Genomic DNA, 18,930 nt, shown 5'->3' on the forward strand with positions numbered 1-18,930 from the left:
ATCGAGATTTGGAGTTGGATCCGTATTTCGGAATTGGGGTTTGTGTCATGCTCAGCTTTGATGTGCCGACCTTTCGAAATCGAGGCTTAGCTCGGCCGTATGCTGAGGAAAGGCCTTTTGCTGACTTTGGAGGCCGAACTCTAGAACTGAGGTTGTGATGTTCGGCCACGGGGTGCCGGGTTGTGAAGACAGGTTCCTTCAGGGTTTCCGAGCTGTGAAACTAAAGTCGTCATGATTCGTCAATGCCATGTCAGTCGTTGTCGAGATGTCTTTCGCTCGTCGACTGCAAAACTAAAATGAGAACCGAAGTTTTGGTTCCCAAACCACTCCCCCAGTTCTACTGTCGAGGAGGGGAGTCCTCGACCAGACTACTGCATGGCCCTGTAGCCATAAGCAGCCTATCCGAGGACTTGAGTGGCCTAGTTGAGGGTTTGCTTCGAAGGTTGGACCAGTACTACGGTCTCCGCAGCAAAGGTTGGACCAGTAGTGTAGTTGAACCGGTGCAATTAATAGGCGTAACTACTGCCTGTGGAGGATGCCACATCAGTTTTCGAGGCTTCCCGTCATACGTTATTGGTCGCGTCGATTGGTCTTCTATAGCATTGTTAGAGGTGCTTCATCTGCACCGTTGATCTTGTCTCGGTCTGTGCCCTTGATGGTTATAAAAGGGAACACAGTGGATAGCTCGACAACTAACACGGCAGATCACTTGGTGGCCGTCGCTCCTCAGATCTTGTGAATTGCCCGGTATGTCCTTTTCATCTCATCAGTCCTCTTCCTCTTTTGGGTCCTTTAGTAGTTCCGATTCCAGATTTTCTCACGGCTCGAACTACGAGCCTGAGCTGAGAGATTTTGTGGCTGCCAAAGTTGAGGAGGCTGAGGCTGGTCTCTCCGAGATGGAAGCAGAGCTTTCTCTACAGTCAAGTTGTCGGTTTGGCACCACGCCCTACGTCTTGGCGCCCGGGGATATGGCTCGGATCCGAGCTACGTACACCATTCCCACAGCTCAGTGAACTATGTCTTTATGAGCATAGTTTGGAGGCTAGGCTGAGGATCCCGTTGAGCGAGGGGTTCGTCGAGGTGCTAAATTGGTACAGGGTGTTGCCAATGTAGCTGATGCCAAACTCATTTAGATTCCTTCTTGGACTTATGTCCTACTGTGCTGTCTATGATGTTGAGCTGACCCTGGTGATGGTGAACTTTATTCTCCAGCTGAAACACCATCAGCAGGGGTACTATAACTTCTCCACTCGGTGGAATATTCGGTCGTTAGTTGGGGCCCCTTCCTCGATGAAAAACTAGAAGGAGTCGCTCTTCTTCGTGCGCATTCCAAAGGGTCCTCCTTTTCCTACACAGTTGCGTGAGTCAAGGATGACTCTACTAGAGCCGCAATGGTTAATGCTCACTTAGGAGGAGAGGTCAGCCCTGAGAAAGATTCATGAAATCGACGTTATCGCATACACATCCTCGAAGATGTTGATGCTCGTTGGGAGGATGGAGAGGGTGGCTGGTCTGTTTCCTTTACTATTCATTCATCGAGTTAAATTTATCTTGCTTGCCTTTTACTTACATTGGGTATCCTGTGTTGTAGGTATAAGTATGGTTAGCGAGGAAGAGATTGTTCACCGGATGAAGGCACTTCAACAAAGATAGGAGCAAGCCGGTGTTCAATCGGAAGCTCAATCCAAGACAGGAGAATGGCAACATTTTGTGAATAGGGGGGCTTGTCGGCAACAGAGAGTCTGACAGCGGGAGGTTGAGGAGGACGACGTTGTCGTGGTCGACCCTGAAGGGGTTCGTCATCCCATAGGCACGTTGCTAACTAAGGTAGGTAGTAGCTTGGGTCTGCACGTGCCAAGGTGGTCAGTTCGTTTAGATGACAATCTGGAGATGTCTAGGGTTCCCAAGCAGTTATTGTGAGGAATCATGATAATGTCAATAGCTTGGGAATCAATTGGAGTTGGCAGCGGAGAACTGGAGTGTGCGCTGCTATGGTTTGTGGCATAGGTAAGTCTCCTTTTCTTATTCCTTGTGTTTCGTTCTCTTTCTTGTTATACTTATCGTGCTCGTTTGCAAAATGCTTGTGCAGCGATCGTGCCGGTTGATTATCTTCGGGACCTCAAGTCATCATACAAATAGGAACAGTCTGAGTATCTATGGCAGAAGGCCCAGTTGGCCGAGCTGCAGGCTGTTGGGGAGAGATCGCTCTTAAGAGGGAGGTTGCCGAGCTAAAGGTATAGTTGGCCAGGCAGACCAGCCTTGTCTGGGACCTGAAGCGAGAGATTGCTGAGCTTAAGGCAAAGTGAGATAGGTTGAGGCAGGAGGATACTGACGAGGTAGCCATCCAGTACAAGGCATCAGAAGAGATGCAGTTGCAAATGGAGGAATACACCAAAGCTTCCTTTGTAGCTAGGTTCAACCTCTTTTGTCGAATGATCCTTCATCGCCATCTAGAGTTGGCCGATGAGTCATAGGGCTGGGGTGCTTTGGATTTGGATTCTTCGCAAGGATCCGCCGAGGGAGCTGATGTTGAGGTCGAAGTTGTTAATTGTGTTGCTGACTCTACCACCGAGGATTGAGCGGCTTCCTTCTCTCTCTTTTTTCTGTTGTTTTGAGTTTTTTTGGGGCTCGGTATGCCAAGCCTTAAGCGATGTAATGAAGGATTTTGAGTTGAATATTTAGTGTTTCTTTTGTCTACCCATATGTTGCTATCCTAGTGCCTTTTTCTTTCCCTAGTCGAAGCAAGTCAAGCCGGGCTATTGTGTGTTGGGCTGGGTTATGCCTCAACATCTTATTATACAATTTTCTATTGGCCTTATTGTACCATTTTCTGTTAGCTGGGGTAGGTTGTGCCTTGGGTAACCTCTTTGTACTCCTGTGATTTTAGTTTGTTGGTCGAGGCATAGCTAGCCGAGCAACAACTCAGCATCCCCAGTTGTGTGTCGACTGAGAAGTAGTTGCCCGAGGCATAGCTGGCTGGGTTATGCCTTGGCATCCCCAGTCTTGTCGCAACCGAGGTGTAGTTGGCCGAGGCATAGCCAACCAGGTTATGCCTCAGCATCCCCGCTCTTGTGCCAACCGAGGTGGAGTTGCCCGAGATCTTTCATTTCTCGAGTTCTCAACCAAGGGGCGCTTAGTTTCCGGTCATAGGAGCCTTTGGGGCCCTTCTAGGGCTAGCCGTTTCCCAGGTAGCTCGAACGTTAAGCTGGAGGAAGTGCGGAGTTTCTCAACCGCCCTCAGGCCTTGGTGGGTAGGGGTATTCTTCCTCCACATTTAGGCTCATCTGTTGTCAGCTGAGTCGGGTAGCTTAGTTGGTGATACACTACTGAGCTAGGCATAATGGGCTCAGCCGTTCAGGGACAACCGGAGTCAACTCATTTGGAGGTGCGGCTCAGCATGTGTATGTGTAGTGTGTGCGCCTTGGGGTCAGAGCTGTAGCTTAAAAGGTAGGAAACTTTTATTACTTGCAAATCCACTAGTAGTACATCCTGAGATTTCCCGAGTTCCAACTCCTCAATATTGGTCTGCCATCTTGGTCTTCAAGCCTGTAGGTGCCTGGGCCCAGGACCTTGGTGACTCTATACAGCCCTTTCCAATTTGGTCCAAGTTTTCCTTCTCCGGGTGCGGGTACTATGACTTTGTAGAGGATGAGGTCGCCATCCTCTGCTGTTGTGCTACCATCCTAACATATGCTCAGACCCAGGCTTCCTCAATTAGGTCTCACTCTACGCGGAGGTCCTCATTGTTCTGGTCTCCATCTAAGAGCTTGGTCTAGAGGGTTGGAGAACCTATCTCTACAGGAACCAAAACCGCGGCCCCATAGGTCAAACTAAAGTGGGTCTCACCAGTGGTTGCCCGCAGAGTAGTCTTGTATTCCCAAAGTATGCTCGGCAGTTCCTCAACCCACCTCCCCTTGGCTTGGTCTAGCCAAGTCTTCAGGTCGTGCAACAAGGATCGGCTGGTTAACTCGGTTTGCCCATTGCTCTGGGGTTGGTGTACAGCCGTGGCCCGAGGGTCGATCTTTAGGTCGAAGTAGAGGGCTTCAAACTTTTGGCCAGTGAACTGTGTCTTGTTATCTGTGATGAAGATCCATTGAATACTGAATTGACAGACAATACATAGCCAGAAAAAATTTTAGGCATTATGCGCAGTAATGCGTGCTAGAGCTTCGGCTTCTACCGATTTAGTGAAGTGATCCACCGCCACCAAAAGGAACTTCTTCTGAGAAATCACAGTGGGAAAGGGGCCGAGGTTGTTCATCCCCCATTGCACGAACGACCACTGGCTGGTAATTGGCTTTAGAGGAACTACAGGCTTGTGGTGGACATTGGAGTGTCGCTGGCAACTATTGCATCTCCAAACCAATTGAGTTGCATCCAGTTTCATCGTCGGATAGAAATAACCTTATCGAAGTGCCTTGTGTGCCAGCGTGCATGCGCTAGGATGGTCTCCACAAATGCCTTCATGGATCTCCTTGAGGACGCAGTCTGCCTCGAATAGGGAGAGCCATTTCAAGTAGGAGAGAGCCACAGAAAAAATTCTGTCCAATCTTTTGGAAGTGTGCCTTTGCTGAGGTACTGTGTTATAGGGTCCACCCAGAATGGGTCATGTTGTACCAGGAGGACGAGGAGAGTTATCTACGTGATGGTCGACTGGGCCACGGTGTCCAACCATGCTTATTTTCCAAGGTCGGTTCTTAGGGAGCTGGCCATCGTGGACGTTCTCGTCTCAATTTGTCTATGGATCTGGTTAACAACTAGTTGAGAGTCACTGAAGGCTTCTATTCTCTGAGCTCCCAGGTCTATGGCAAGGCGTAGCCCGGCAATCATAACCTCATACTCAACCTCATTGTTGGATCCTTTAAACTTGAACCTGAGGGCATGCAATAACATCGTGTCATCTGGGCGGAGGAGAATAAGATTGACTTTGTTGCCTTGTTGATTGGATGAGTCGTCCATGTGTAGGGTCCATATTTGTGATGACGGGGTAGGATCCTCTATGGTGAATGCGCATTTGGCAATGAAGTCAGCTAGGGACTGAGTTTTGATCGCAGGCCGGGATGCATACTCGATGTCGAACTCACTAAACTCCATTCTCCATTTGATCAAGCAGCCATATGCTTCCAGCCTTTGGAGGACCAGCCTAAGCAGCTGGTCAGTGAGCACTCAAATAGTGTGGCTCAGAAAGTATGGTCTGAGCTTTATTGCTGAGGTGACCAAAGCCAGAGCTATTTTCTCCAAGTTAGAGTACCGGGTTTTTGCGCCACCAAGGACTCTACTGGTATAGTGAATCGGCTTCTATACCCGACCTTCCTCCTTGACTAATACTGAGTTGACGACCTAATCCCCGGCTGAGAGGTAAAGCAATAGCTCATCCCCTAGACTCGGCTTGGTGAAGAGAGGCAGCGAACTTAGGTACTGCTTTAGTTCTTGAAAGGACTATTCACATTCCTTGGTCCATTGGAAGTCCTTCGGTCATTTGAGGGCTTTGAAGAAGGGTAGACACCGGTCCATAGACTTGGATATGAACCAGCTAAGGGCAAATATTCTATCGGTGAGCCGTTGTGTATCTTTGTGGGTTCGAGCAGAATGCATGTCCAGGATGGCTTGTATTTTCTCTAGGTTTGCTTCAATCCCCCTTTGTGTCCCCATAAACCCCAGGAATTCACCTAAGCCGACACCGAAAGCACAATTGGTCAGGCTCAGCTTCATCTTATACTTCTTGAGGGTATTGAAGACTTCCTTTAGGTCGGCAAGGTGCCGCTCGGCCTTCTTGCTCTTCACTAGCATGTTGTCGATCTACACTTCTACATTTCGACAGAGTAGATCTTTGAACACCTCATTCACCAGCCTTTGGTAAGTTGCGTTGGCGCTCTTGAGGCCAAAGGGCATGACCTTGTAGCAATACAAACCATGATTGATGATAAAGGCTATTTTCTCCTGATCATTGGGATGCATTTGGATCTGATTGTACCCTGAGAAGGCATCCATAAAGCTTAGGAGTTCAAGGTCGTTGTTGCATCAACAAGTTGGTCGATCATTGTTAAAGGAAAGTTGTATTTGGGGTAGGGTTTGTTTAGGTCAGTGAAGTCGATGCATATTCTCCACTTCCTATTAGATTTTTCACCATTACTACATTGGCCAGCTAGTCGAGATACTTGACATCCCTAATGAAGCCGGCATTGAGTAGCTTTTGTACTTCATCTGCAATCACCTTCCACCATTCTGTTGTGAAATTCCTCTTCCTCTACTTGACAGGTCGGTAGTGGGGGTCAGCGTTCAAACGGTGTGTAATGACTTCGGGGTCAATCCCTGACATATCTACTGTCGTCAGGCAAATACATCAGCGTGGTCTCTTAGTAGCTATACAAGCTCTTCCCAGAGGTGGTCATTTAAGAGAGAGCCGACCTGGACTCTCCTCTCGGGGTTTCCTTCATTAAGCGGTACCTGGATGAGGTCTTCGACTGGTTATCCACGACATGTCCTCACCTCATCTCGGAAGTTATAGGCTTCTGTCCTTCTGTGACCGGTCATTGTTCTCAGTAGGAGAGCAGGTAGAACTTCCATGCAATTTTATGATCCCCACATGCTACCCCTATATCATATTCAATTGGGAACTTCATATCAAGATGGAATGTGGAGACTGCAGATTGCAGAGCATTAAGGGCTAGCCTACCAAGGATGGCATTGTACGAAGAGGGGCAATGAACCACAGTGAAGTCCACCATGGTCGTCGTAGTAACGTCACCATCTTCAATTAGTAAGGGGAGAGTTATTTTCCCAATGGGCAAGAGGGACTCCCTAGAGAAGCCCATTAGGGGAGTGTCAACGGGGGTGAGGCACTTTTTGTCCATTCCGAGCTTCTCAAGCGCATCCTCGAAGAGTACATCAGTAGAGCTACCCTTGTTAACCAGGACCCATCTTATCTCGAAGTTGGTCACCTTGGTCATGAAGACCAAGTCATCGTCATGTGTGGTCTGAACCGCCCGGAGATCATCGTCGGTGAATGTGATGATCTAGCCGCACTTCTTCTTGTGCCCCGATTGTCAATCTCGCACAGTCGTGCATACTTCTTGTGCCTCGAGCTACTCTCCCCTCCTGTAGTGATTCCACCTGATATGATGTGGATGACACCAATAGGGGGAGCTCGAGGCGGTGATCGAGCATCCTCCGTACGCTATTCTTCCTATGTTGGGTTCTTGCTCTTGACGAATCCGCCTAGGTACCCACGCCTGATTAGTTCTTCAATGTGGTTGCGCAGGTCGAAGAAGTTTCCATGTCGTGGCCATGATCTCTATGGAACTCGCAATATTTGTCGCGATTCCTCTTGTTGCTTTGCGTTTTCATCTTCTCGGGCCAACGAACATAGTTACGGTCACGAATTTGCCTCAACACTTTAGACCATGGCATATTGAGTAGTGTGAAGTTTTGATTGGTTGGCAGGAGTGTCTGTGGTTTGTGGTCAGGTCGGAGATCTTGCCTCTTATAATCTTCTCTTCTTGTCGGGACTCTCTTCCTCAGCCCGTAGTTGTGTCTGTGCTTCATCTGCAATGATATACTTCTATGCATGGCTCATCAGCGTAGCCAGGGTTTGTGTAGGGTGTTTGGGGATGGAAAAGTTGAATGGGGATGGGTGGAGGCCATGATAGATAAAGGTGATAGCCATGGACTGTTTAAGGTTCCTAACCTATAGCGCTTCCTTATTGAATCTGGCCAGGATCCTTGAGGGACTCATTTTTCCTCTATCACACCTGCATGAGGCTGGCTGAGGTCTTCTAATGCTTTTGACTCGTTGGGAATTGAGTACGAAACTGGGTCTCCAGTTGCTCCCACGACGCTATTCAACGTGGGGGCAAGGAGGAATACCAAATTAGGGTTGGACCTGCGAGAGTGGCCACTAAGGTTTTGTACATCAAGCCCTCGAAGGATCCGTGCAACATTAACTGAGCCTTTAATGCTTCGATATGGTCGGCGGGATCAGTGTTTCCATCGCACTTCTCAAGTGGGGGTGCCCAACATCCTGTGGGAGGTACCTTGTCAACAATTTCCTGGGAGAAGGGTGACTCCTTAGCCATGGGCATGAGTGGTGGAACTGACCGATCTTCAACTGTTGTCATGCTTCTCTAGCTGCGCTCTAACTCCTCTAAGCGCTGGCAGAGTTCTTGAATCTTGTCATCCCTTTGGTCCAGAGCCACAGTGTGCATCGCCCTTTCCCTCTTGGTGCGCACTGCACCGTCCTTCACGGATGGAGGGGGCCAACCTTCTTGTTGTATCTGCTCGGCACACTTTAGGGTCCTCGAGATGAGAACCATCCTTCGTGCATGTCTTGCCAGAGGGTGTTACAGGTCCTAGGTTCTCCATCATTTTGAAGATCTTGTCAATTTTTTCTTGCATTACTCAGAATTGCTCAGGATCAATCGTAGTTGGGGGCTGTGGAATTTCTTGATGCGAAGAACTGTGGTGGCGAGACTCCCAAGATGGGGATCGGCCTGTTGAACGCTTGGACTAGTTCTTGGGCATCTTGGTCGCTTTCTTGATTGTGCAGTAAGAAAAGATTTTCGGGGTGGCTTTTTGTACTTTCCCACAGACAGTGCCAATCTAATGCTGCTTAATCCGAGGTGGTGCACAAACTGAGGAGAGCAACCAAATAATCCTTGCAGAAAGGGCGAGGCCGAGCTACAAGGATGAGGCCGTGCCTCAAGACCTGTGATCAGGAAAGAAATCAGAGGCCCGAGGAATTATCTTTGGGTAAGTACTCCGACACTCAAGTCAGTAAGAGGTGGTGGGTGGTTAGGCCAAGCTATGAGGATGGAGTGCCTTTTTATAACCGTAGATCTGTATCCTGGCCGGATTGGGCTTTTGGGGTTGTCGGGGTGAGGTTAGCCGCCTGATGAACTTACAATTTATCTATATTTTATGAGGTTTTTGCATGAAATTTTATAATGGTTTAATTAAATTTTTGCCGTATTTTAGCTTGATTGCAAGAAAGATTTCAGGGGGAGCCAAATCAACAAAAAGAAGGCAAAAGCAAGAAAAGAAAACCCAAAAATTTATCAAGTTCAGCCCGGCCCAGCCATGAGAGCAAGAGAATTTCATTCGGCCCAAGAAGAGCAAGTGAAACTCTTTGGAAAATCCAAGGGAAGAAGCCTAGCTATGAGGAGAATTCGGCCCAGCAAGGAAGGCCCATTTTTAGCCCAAATAACAGCCTAGAGTGTAGCCCACATGAGCTCAAAAGCAAGCTAAGTTGTAGCCCAAATAGCAGCCCAAAGGGAGCTAGGGGCGGCAACTTCTAGGAGTTTCTTGAAGAGAAGGAGGGAGCACTCTAGAAGGTTCATGAGGGGTGTAATACACCCCATTCTAGAGGCTTCAAGAAGGGGCAAGAGCCCCCTTGAAAAACTATATAAGGAGGCCTCTAGGAGGGGAGAAAGTTGTTCAATTGCTTGAGAGGAAGGCTCTCCCACTCTTAGAGGTTCGGCCACCTTGAGAGAAGAGAAGAGAAGAAGGCTAGGCGCAAGGAAGAAGAAGAAGAAGGGCTGAAGGAAGTTCAAGACAAGCAAGCTAGAAGAAGAAGGTGAGTTCGAATTGAGAGTTTGTGATTCAAAGATCTTCTGTAATAAATCATTTGTAGTTTCATTCTCTTTTGATTTGAATTCAGTTTCTTAGTTATATGTTCTTTCTTCTTTCTCCTTGTTTCCATTCTTCCTTGATGTATTTCAGCTTGTAAAATTTCAGTTCAGCAATCTAATTCTTTTTGATTCATTCAAATGGTCATGCATTGTATTTGAAGTTTCTTGAATAAGGGTGTGATTGTAGATTAATTCGGCCAACTAACCTTCAAAACTCAGATCTGAATTCTCAGATCTGAGATTGCAAGATCTGAATTGCTTGAAAGAGAATTCAGATCTGCAATTTTCAGATTGGGCGAATTAATCTACAGCTTGGAATTCCTAGAGTGTTTGAGAGAGACTCTAGGAATTCAGATCTACTATTCAAGAACTGAATTGAGTGCAAGGTTAGAGATAACTTGCACAATTCAGTTGGTGATCAATTCAGATTTGAATTGATGCCTTAGAAGTGTTTGAAGAAATGCATGCATGAGGATTAGATTCTTGCTAGAGATAGAAGAACCGTCACTCATGCATAGGATAAACATGCGCTTGAGAGAGGCTGTTCATGACCTTGGGGTTTCACCAAACCAAGGCTCAATCATGATTCATTCGAATGATCCAAATTGATAGATTGCTGAATTCTGAGATTGACATTTACTGCTTACTCTTCTAACCTGAATTGAAGGCAATTGGACCAATGATTTATATAGATTTTAATTTAGGATTTCTTAGCTTTCATTAGAGTTTTGATTTATTTGTTGATCAGATAAGAAATGTTCAATTTAGTATTGGTAATTGTTTCCTAAATCCTCGTGGGAACGATACTTCACTCACTACTTTATTACTTGAACGGCTAGTGCACTTGCTAGTGTCACAATGAGCCACACATCACCGCCAAGGTACTCGAGATAGAGTCCCATTCCCTAGCAGAGTCATCTTTCCTTACTCCTCCTTATCTATAATTGTGCTCATCCGCATGACGTGTAGTTGACGTGGCTAGAAGGATAAGACGGGGGGCCATAGTAATAGTATAGCTCGGTCAAGCTAGGCCGATGTGGCTGGAGTAGGATGATGTGGCAGGGCGATAGCTGGGCGGCCACGTGTCTCATAGGACGAGCTCAGCCATGACTTGAACAGCTTTAATCACCAGTAATCACTTTGAAACCCCAAATGAAGAGAAAGAAGAAGAAAACTATATGTTGGCGGCTGATGAACTTACAATTTATCTATATTTTATGAGGTTTTTGCATGAAATTTTATAATGGTTTAATTAAATTTTTGCCGTATTTTAGCTTGATTGCAAGAAAGATTTCAGGGGGAGCCAAATCAACAAAAAGAAGGCAAAAGCAAGAAAAGAAAACCCAAAAATTTATCAAGTTCAGCCCGGCCCAGCCATGAGAGCAAGAGAATTTCATTCGGCCCAAGAAGAGCAAGTGAAACTCTTTGGAAAATCCAAGGGAAGAAGCCTAGCTATGAGGAGAATTCGGCCCAGCAAGGAAGGCCCATTTTTAGCCCAAATAACAGCCTAGAGTGTAGCCCACATGAGCTCAAAAGCAAGCTAAGTTGTAGCCCAAATAGCAGCCCAAAGGGAGCTAGGGGCGGCAACTTCTAGGAGTTTCTTGAAGAGAAGGAGGGAGCACTCTAGAAGGTTCATGAGGGGTGTAATACACCCCATTCTAGAGGCTTCAAGAAGGGGCAAGAGCCCCCTTGAAAAACTATATAAGGAGGCCTCTAGGAGGGGAGAAAGTTGTTCAATTGCTTGAGAGGAAGGCTCTCCCACTCTTAGAGGTTCGGCCACCTTGAGAGAAGAGAAGAGAAGAAGGCTAGGCGCAAGGAAGAAGAAGAAGAAGGGCTGAAGGAAGTTCAAGACAAGCAAGCTAGAAGAAGAAGGTGAGTTCGAATTGAGAGTTTGTGATTCAAAGATCTTCTGTAATAAATCATTTGTAGTTTCATTCTCTTTTGATTTGAATTCAGTTTCTTAGTTATATGTTCTTTCTTCTTTCTCCTTGTTTCCATTCTTCCTTGATGTATTTCAGCTTGTAAAATTTCAGTTCAGCAATCTAATTCTTTTTGATTCATTCAAATGGTCATGCATTGTATTTGAAGTTTCTTGAATAAGGGTGTGATTGTAGATTAATTCGGCCAACTAACCTTCAAAACTCAGATCTGAATTCTCAGATCTGAGATTGCAAGATCTGAATTGCTTGAAAGAGAATTCAGATCTGCAATTTTCAGATTGGGCGAATTAATCTACAGCTTGGAATTCCTAGAGTGCTTGAGAGAGACTCTAGGAATTCAGATCTACTATTCAAGAACTGAATTGAGTGCAAGGTTAGAGATAACTTGCACAATTCAGTTGGTGATCAATTCAGATTTGAATTGATGCCTTAGAAGTGTTTGAAGAAATGCATGCATGAGGATTAGATTCTTGCTAGAGATAGCAGAACCGTCACTCATGCATAGGATGAACATGCACTTGAGAGAGGCTGTTCATGACCTTGGGGTTTCACCAAACCAAGGCTCAATCATGATTCATTCGAATGATCCAAATTGATAGATTGCTGAATTCTGAGATTGACATTTACTGCTTACTCTTCTAACCTGAATTGAAGGCAATTGGACCAATGATTTAGATAGATTTTAATTTAGGATTTCTTAGCTTTCATTAGAGTTTTGATTTATTTGTTGATCAGATAAGAAATGTTCAATTTAGTATTGGTAATTGTTTCCTAAATCCTCGTGGGAACGATACTTCACTCACTACTTTATTACTTGAACGGCTAGTGCACTTGCTAGTGTCACAATGAGCCACACATCAAGTTTTTGGCGCCGTTGCCGGGGATTTAGAGAAGCAATATTAGGAAACATTGAGCATTCTTAATCTGATCTCATTCAGCATTGCATTCATAGTTGGGTTAATTTGCTAACTTTTTCATTTCAGCTTGGACTGCAACTGCTGTACTCATGTAGTTATGTTTCTTCTTTCTTAAGTAGATTACTCTCTTTTTCTGGTTTCAGTTTCATTTTAATAAAGGCATATTTGATTACTATTCAATCTTGGTGTTGTTCCTTTCAAAAAGAATAAAGAAAAAGAAAAAAAAATTCACATAAACATGAGTGTTGCAGATCTGAGTTGCATTCGGCACTCAGATCAGTAGATTTCAGATCTGCAGCCCTCAGCCGAAAAGAGTTGCTTGTGTTTCAGATTTTATTATTCTTTTCTTTCGTTACAAAAACAGAAAAAAAAAAAAAAAAAAAAAAAAAAACAAATGAAAGAAAAATGGGGGAGATCTTTTGAACAACCAGAGGAGCAATTGAGAATTCGGATCAGAACTCAGATCTGAGTTCAGATCTGAATTCTGCTATTGCAGATCTGCAACAGTTCAGATCTGAGTTCCTCTGAACTCAGACCTGAACTGATGAAATTTTGAGGGGAATTGGGTGTCATCACCACCCCAATTCACCCTAGGGCACTTCTGCTATTCCCCAAAAACAATTTGGTAGCAATAACTGAAGGTAAGGCAATTGAGAATTCAGATCCAAACTCAGACTTGAGTTCAGATCTGAATTCTGCTGTTACAGATCTGCTCAGTTCAGATCTGAATTCCTCTGAACTCAGATCTGAACCGATGCAAGTTTGAGGTGAATTGGGTGCCATCACTACCCCAATCCACCCTAGGATACATCCAACCTGCCTCAAGGGTGAATGGATAGCAAGGAATGAGAGAAATTCAAATCTGAAATGCAGTTGATATGATGTGAGGACTGAACTGATACAGAGCATACTATGAATTCTGGGTGGACTGAATTCTTGGCTTTACCCACTTGTAACCGAGCTACATTAGCTAAGGAGGTGTATGTTTGGATTGAATAATTGTTATGCCTCAGATATTTAAGAAAAATTAGCACTTTCCAAGTATTTCTTTTAGCATTCAGATCTGTAGCAGGGCTGCTATAGTGCAACAGTTAGCAGACCTGATTTCAGATTTCTACAAAAGTTGTATGGGCCGAATAGCTTGCAATACCAAACATTGCAGACCCAATTTTCAGGTCTTAGCAAGTGTTTGATATGCATCAGCTATACAGGTTTGGGCTTCAATTGTAGAGTTTTTAACCCAAGCCTAACTCAGGACTGGTTTTAGTTTATTTCAGATCCTTTTAAATTTTTTTTTTTTAGATCAGATCTGATTTCAGCCCTAAAGCATCACAGAATTGATTCCAACCTTAATGGATGTATATTGTAGTGTATACCAATGAGTGTGTATGAGATAACCAGCTCAGATCTGAATTATTATTTATTAATTTCTCTAGACTAACAATACCAAAGACTTGTAGATCTGAACTCAGATCTAAATTGGGTCTGAATTCAGATGTTGCAATCGATGGATGTAGATAAAGGAACCTTGAATAAGATGATTGGTTTAAATCTGCTTTTAGTATAATCGGCTTCATTTATTCATGATAGGATGTAGGTTTTGTATTCCAATACTTCACTTTACATTTTCAGTGTGATAGGATTAGTTATTTATTTTCTTTTGTGAATATTGGCATTTTTATTGCTTTGACTTTAACAGTTTATGACAAGCAGACCTGAACTGGAAGAGATCCTTTACGACCCAGAGATTGAACGGACTCTCCGTGTCCGTTTGAGAGCTGCTAAGCAAGTCAGACAAGAAGCACAAGAAATGGCTGAACAAAGAACTATGATGGATTATGCCAAGCCTACCCTCACCGGGACTGTCTCCAGCATTATCAGGCCAACTATTGCTGCCAATAACTTCAAAATTAAACCGGCCATAATCCAAATGATACAAAATACGGTTCAGTTTTGTGGTATGGCCCATGAGGATCCGAATGCCCATATTGCTAACTTCTTGGAAATCTGTGACACCTTCAAACACAATGGGGTAAGTGATGATGCCATTCGGCTGAGGTTATTCCCATTTTCTTTGAAGGATAAAGCCAAAGCTTGGTTGAACTCATTACCGGCAGGATCTATAGCCACATGGGACGAAATGGCCAGCCGTTTTCTCTCTAAATATTTTCCCCCTTCTAAAACTGCTAAAATGAGGAATGACATCACTACTTTTTTCCAGCAAGAGGGGGAATCTTTATATGAGTCATGGGAACGATACAAGGAGCTGTTAAGGAGAGTTCCTCACCATGGCCTCCCCATTTGGCTGCAAGTGCAGACTTTCTATAATGGTCTTACTGACTCAAATAAGACCATATTAGATGCTGCAGCCGGAGGATCCATAAATAATAAAACTCCTGAGGTTGCCCATGCACTTATTGAGGAAATGGCAGCCAACAATTATCAATGGCATTCGGAAAGGACTCAAACTAGGAAGCAGCAAGGCTTGCATAATGTTGACACTTATACAGCACTAGCTGCACAAATAGGAGCACTCAGTAAAAAAATAGATGAAATGCAGATAGCTGCCATGCATGTGCAGCCTCTTAATTGTGAATTGTGTGGGGGAGGCCACATCAGTACAGACAGCCAGAGTAGTAGAACGACAATGTTGAAGAAGAGATCAAGAAACCCATCGGAATTCGACGCAGAGGTGACGACTCATCTCTCTGCATCTCTCTGTGATCGTGTCAATCGATAGTACTTCTCACGGCTCTGGCTGCAGAGCGAGATGGTGTACTAGATCTCTGATGCGAATTTGAAGGTCCAAGTATCAGAAGATGTGGTGTCTAAGGTGGGAGTGCACCGAGAATACTTGTTCCGTTTTGGTCATTGTAGAATACTAAAAGATGCGAGGTGATGGGGACACCATCATCAAGGCCCAAAGAACACAAGGTCAGGAGGGTGAGGCTGGCTTGCAAGGTTAGAGAGAAAACCACAAGACCAAATACTATGTGAGGCCGAGGTCCGAGGTTTGAGGAGCTACAAGGCAGAGATGTTAGAACCATCATATGAGGAGCCATAGAGGTACCTATTCAAAAAGATTAATGAGATAGTGAGGTTGCAAATACCATAGGGCTACAAGGTCATAAATCTCACATGGCTGCATGGCATTCATCCTACAAGGCTATGAAGTCGTGGATCCTATAGGGTTGAAAATGACAAACTCAACCTCCTTATGAGGGAAAACTCAACAAATAATACTATTGTCAACCTATTTTAGGGTCATTTTGTAAGACACCCCTTATATTTTAACTGATGTGTTTACTGAGACCTGCCCTTTAGTTTGCCCCGATTACTAAGATATCCATTATAGTTTTAGTTTGTAATTGTATTAGTTATTAATGATTCTTTTAGATGAAAGTGTAAAATGACATTTTTGACACGAATGCCATCAAACCAAACTAATAATTGAAAAAGAAAATAAGGGATATAAGCCTATTTTCTTTTGAAGAGTAGAAACCTAACCATTGAATAACAATGGATAATTGTCCTTTTCCACAGTATTCAAAGTCTAAAACCATGCTAGAAGCTCCCAAAGTTCCTAGAGCAGCATCAACAGCAAATGGGTATATATGTGGCCAATCGTTAATTCATAATAGTCCTGAGGGCTTCGACAACATGACAATTATAACTCAATTAGGAAAAAGAGAAAGCTATTTTGACATTTACATAGCCAAGTGTAAAATCCTGACAAGAATGCTAAAGTATGGGTGAGAATTTGGAAAAAAATCTTCATAAAACAACTTCCTTTCTGAGTAAAAGTTATAGAACATATATGATTGTTCTTTGTGTTGAATCTTTCTAAGAAGTTTGTTCTTGAAGTTTCTCTCCTGCAAATCCATTTTGTTTGTAAAGATTCTACAGATGCACCTTCATCACCATCTTGCAATTCGCAAATGATTACTTAATTTTTTCAAAAAAGTACTATTCCATCTTGCCTTGAAATTATAGATATTCTGTAAAAAGTGAACGGGGCCTAAGAAGGAAACCGTGTTGCAAACTGCTCCACTAATAAAGGTATTGATCAACAGAACTTTTTTACCTATACCTCGATGCATCCAATTCCAAATGACAATGCAAAGCTTCTTAGAGAAGACTACCAACAACTTCTCATTCTTTGAATGGGGTAGTGCTTTTGTTTCTCTTAACCTTATGTATTAACTAGTCGGGACCCGTGCACTACATGGGTTTTATTTATAAGAAAAATTGAGGATGGAATTCTATGACATTTCTAATTAAGTGGTACCCATGTATGTTCAATTCAAATATTATTTATTGGGTTGTGCCTAGTTTATCCAATCACAATATAAATTACGCTATTGTGAGAATGGCCCAAAGTATGCTCAACGGTTCCTTAGCCCACCTCCCCTTGGCCTGGTCTAGTCGAGTCTTCAGGCCGTGCAACAAGGTTTGGTTGGTCAACTTGGTCTACCCTTTGCTTTGGGGTCAGTGTACAATCGTGGTCTGATGGTCGATCTTCAGGTCAAAGCAGATGCTTCAAACTTTCGATTAGTGAACTATGCCCCATTATCTGTGATGAGGATGTGTGGAATATTGAATCAGTAGACAATACTTTGCCAGAAAAGTTTCAGGCATTATGCACAGTAATGCGTGCTAGAGCTTCAACTTCTACTCATTTGGCAAAGTAATCCACCGCCACGAGGAGGAACTTCTTTTGAGCAATCACAATGGGAAAGGGGTCGACAATGTTCATCCCCCATTGCACAAACAACTATGGGCTAGTGATTGGCTTCAGGGGGACTGCAGGCTTGTGGTGGAGATTGGAGTGTCGTTAGTAACTGTCGCATCTCCAAACCAATTGGGCCACATCCTGTTTCACCGTCGGCTAGAAATAACCTTGCCGGAGTGCCTTGTATGCTAGCGTGTGTGCACCAAGATGGTCTCCACAAATGGCTTTGTGGATTTCCCTAAGGACGTAGTCTACCTCGGATAGGGAGAGTCATTTCAAGTAGGGGGGAGTATGTGACCAGCGGTAGAGTTGACCCTGTATAAGGCAATACTGGTCTGATGTGTGTTGGAGTTTCTTTGCTTTTGTCCAATCTTCTGGAAGTGTGCCTTTGCGAAGGTACTGTGTTATAGGGTCCATCCAGGATGGGTTGTGCTGTACCGGGAGGACGAGGAGAGTTGTCTATGTGATGCTCGACTAGGCCAGGGTGTCCAACCGACCTGATTTGCTAAGGTTGGTTCTTAGGGAGCTGGCCAACTTGGATAGTGCATCAGCTCTTATTTTCTCAGGTCGAGGAATCTACTGGATGTTGAAGTGCTCAAGTCGGTGGATGAGCTCCTGCACCTTCTGTAGGTAACTTAACATCGTGGACATTCTCGTCTAAATATGTCTATGGATCTGGTTGACTACCAATTGAGAGTCACTGAAGGCTTCTATTCTTTGAGCTCTCAGGTATAGGGCGAGGCATAGCCCAGTGATCAAAACCTCATACTCAACCTCATTGTTGGATGCTTTAAACTCGAATCTGAGGGCATGCTCTAACACTTTGTCATCCGGGCCAAGGAGAATAAGATTGGATCTACTACCTTGGTGATTGGATGAATCGTCCATGTGTAGGGTCCATATAAAGAACGGCGGGGCAGGATACTTGGTGGTGAACGTGCATTCGACAATGAAGTTAGGTAGGGACTAAACTTTGATTGCAGGCCAGGGTGCATACTCGATGTTGAACTCACTGAACTCCACGCTCCATGATTAAGCGGCCATATGCTTCTAGCCTTTGGAGGACTTACCTAAGCAGTTGTTGGTGAGCATTCGAATAGTGTGGGCCTAAAAGTATGGTCTGAGCTTTCTGGACGAGGTGACCAAAGCCAAAGCTATTTTCTCCAAGTTAGAGTACCGAGTTTCTGCACCACCAAGGACTCCACTGGTATAGTAAATCGGCTTCTATACCCGGTCTTCCTCTTTGACTAGTACTAAGCTGACGACTTCATCCCCGACTGAGAAGTAAAGCAATAGCTCATCCCCAGGGCTCGGCTTGGTGAAGAGAGGCGGTGAACTTAGGTACCACTTTATCTCTTGAAAGGGTTCACATTCCATAGTCCATTGGAAGTCCTTCGGTTGTTTGAGGGCTTTGAAGAATGGCAGATTTACATTCCTTAGCTCGGCTTGGTCAATAAATAAATAGTTATAAATGCGTTTAAATATAAATACACATGGAAACAACTTTATGCAGATTTACATCCAATGTCTTCCCCACAATTCCAAAAATGATCGGCCCTCTTTGTATATCAATTTCAGATATGCTAGCATGTGCAATTTGCAGTATCTATTTAAAGCAACTGCACAACCCATTAATGTGGTCCCTAATTAGATTTTTATTCTCTAACACAATCCATCATGTGAAAACTTATACACAATCCATCATGTGAAAACTTA

The 18,930-nt window shown here is 44.3% G+C and overlaps 1 protein-coding gene and 1 non-coding gene across 2 annotated transcripts in view; both read right to left on the reverse strand.

The window, feature by feature from the left end:
* Positions 1-18,930, reverse strand: part of LOC148852004 (caffeic acid 3-O-methyltransferase-like) — a 41,082-nt gene that overhangs the window by 11,360 nt on the left and 10,792 nt on the right. The window lies entirely within an intron of this gene.
* Positions 14,671-14,777, reverse strand: LOC148852005 (small nucleolar RNA R71). Its single transcript, XR_016100031.1, has one exon. It is a non-coding gene; the product is annotated as a small nucleolar RNA R71 (small nucleolar RNA).

This window comes from Nelumbo lutea, chromosome 5, assembly GCF_056320005.1.
Source record: "Nelumbo lutea isolate HS-2025 chromosome 5, American lotus-T2T, whole genome shotgun sequence".
NCBI lineage: Eukaryota > Viridiplantae > Streptophyta > Magnoliopsida > Proteales > Nelumbonaceae > Nelumbo > Nelumbo lutea.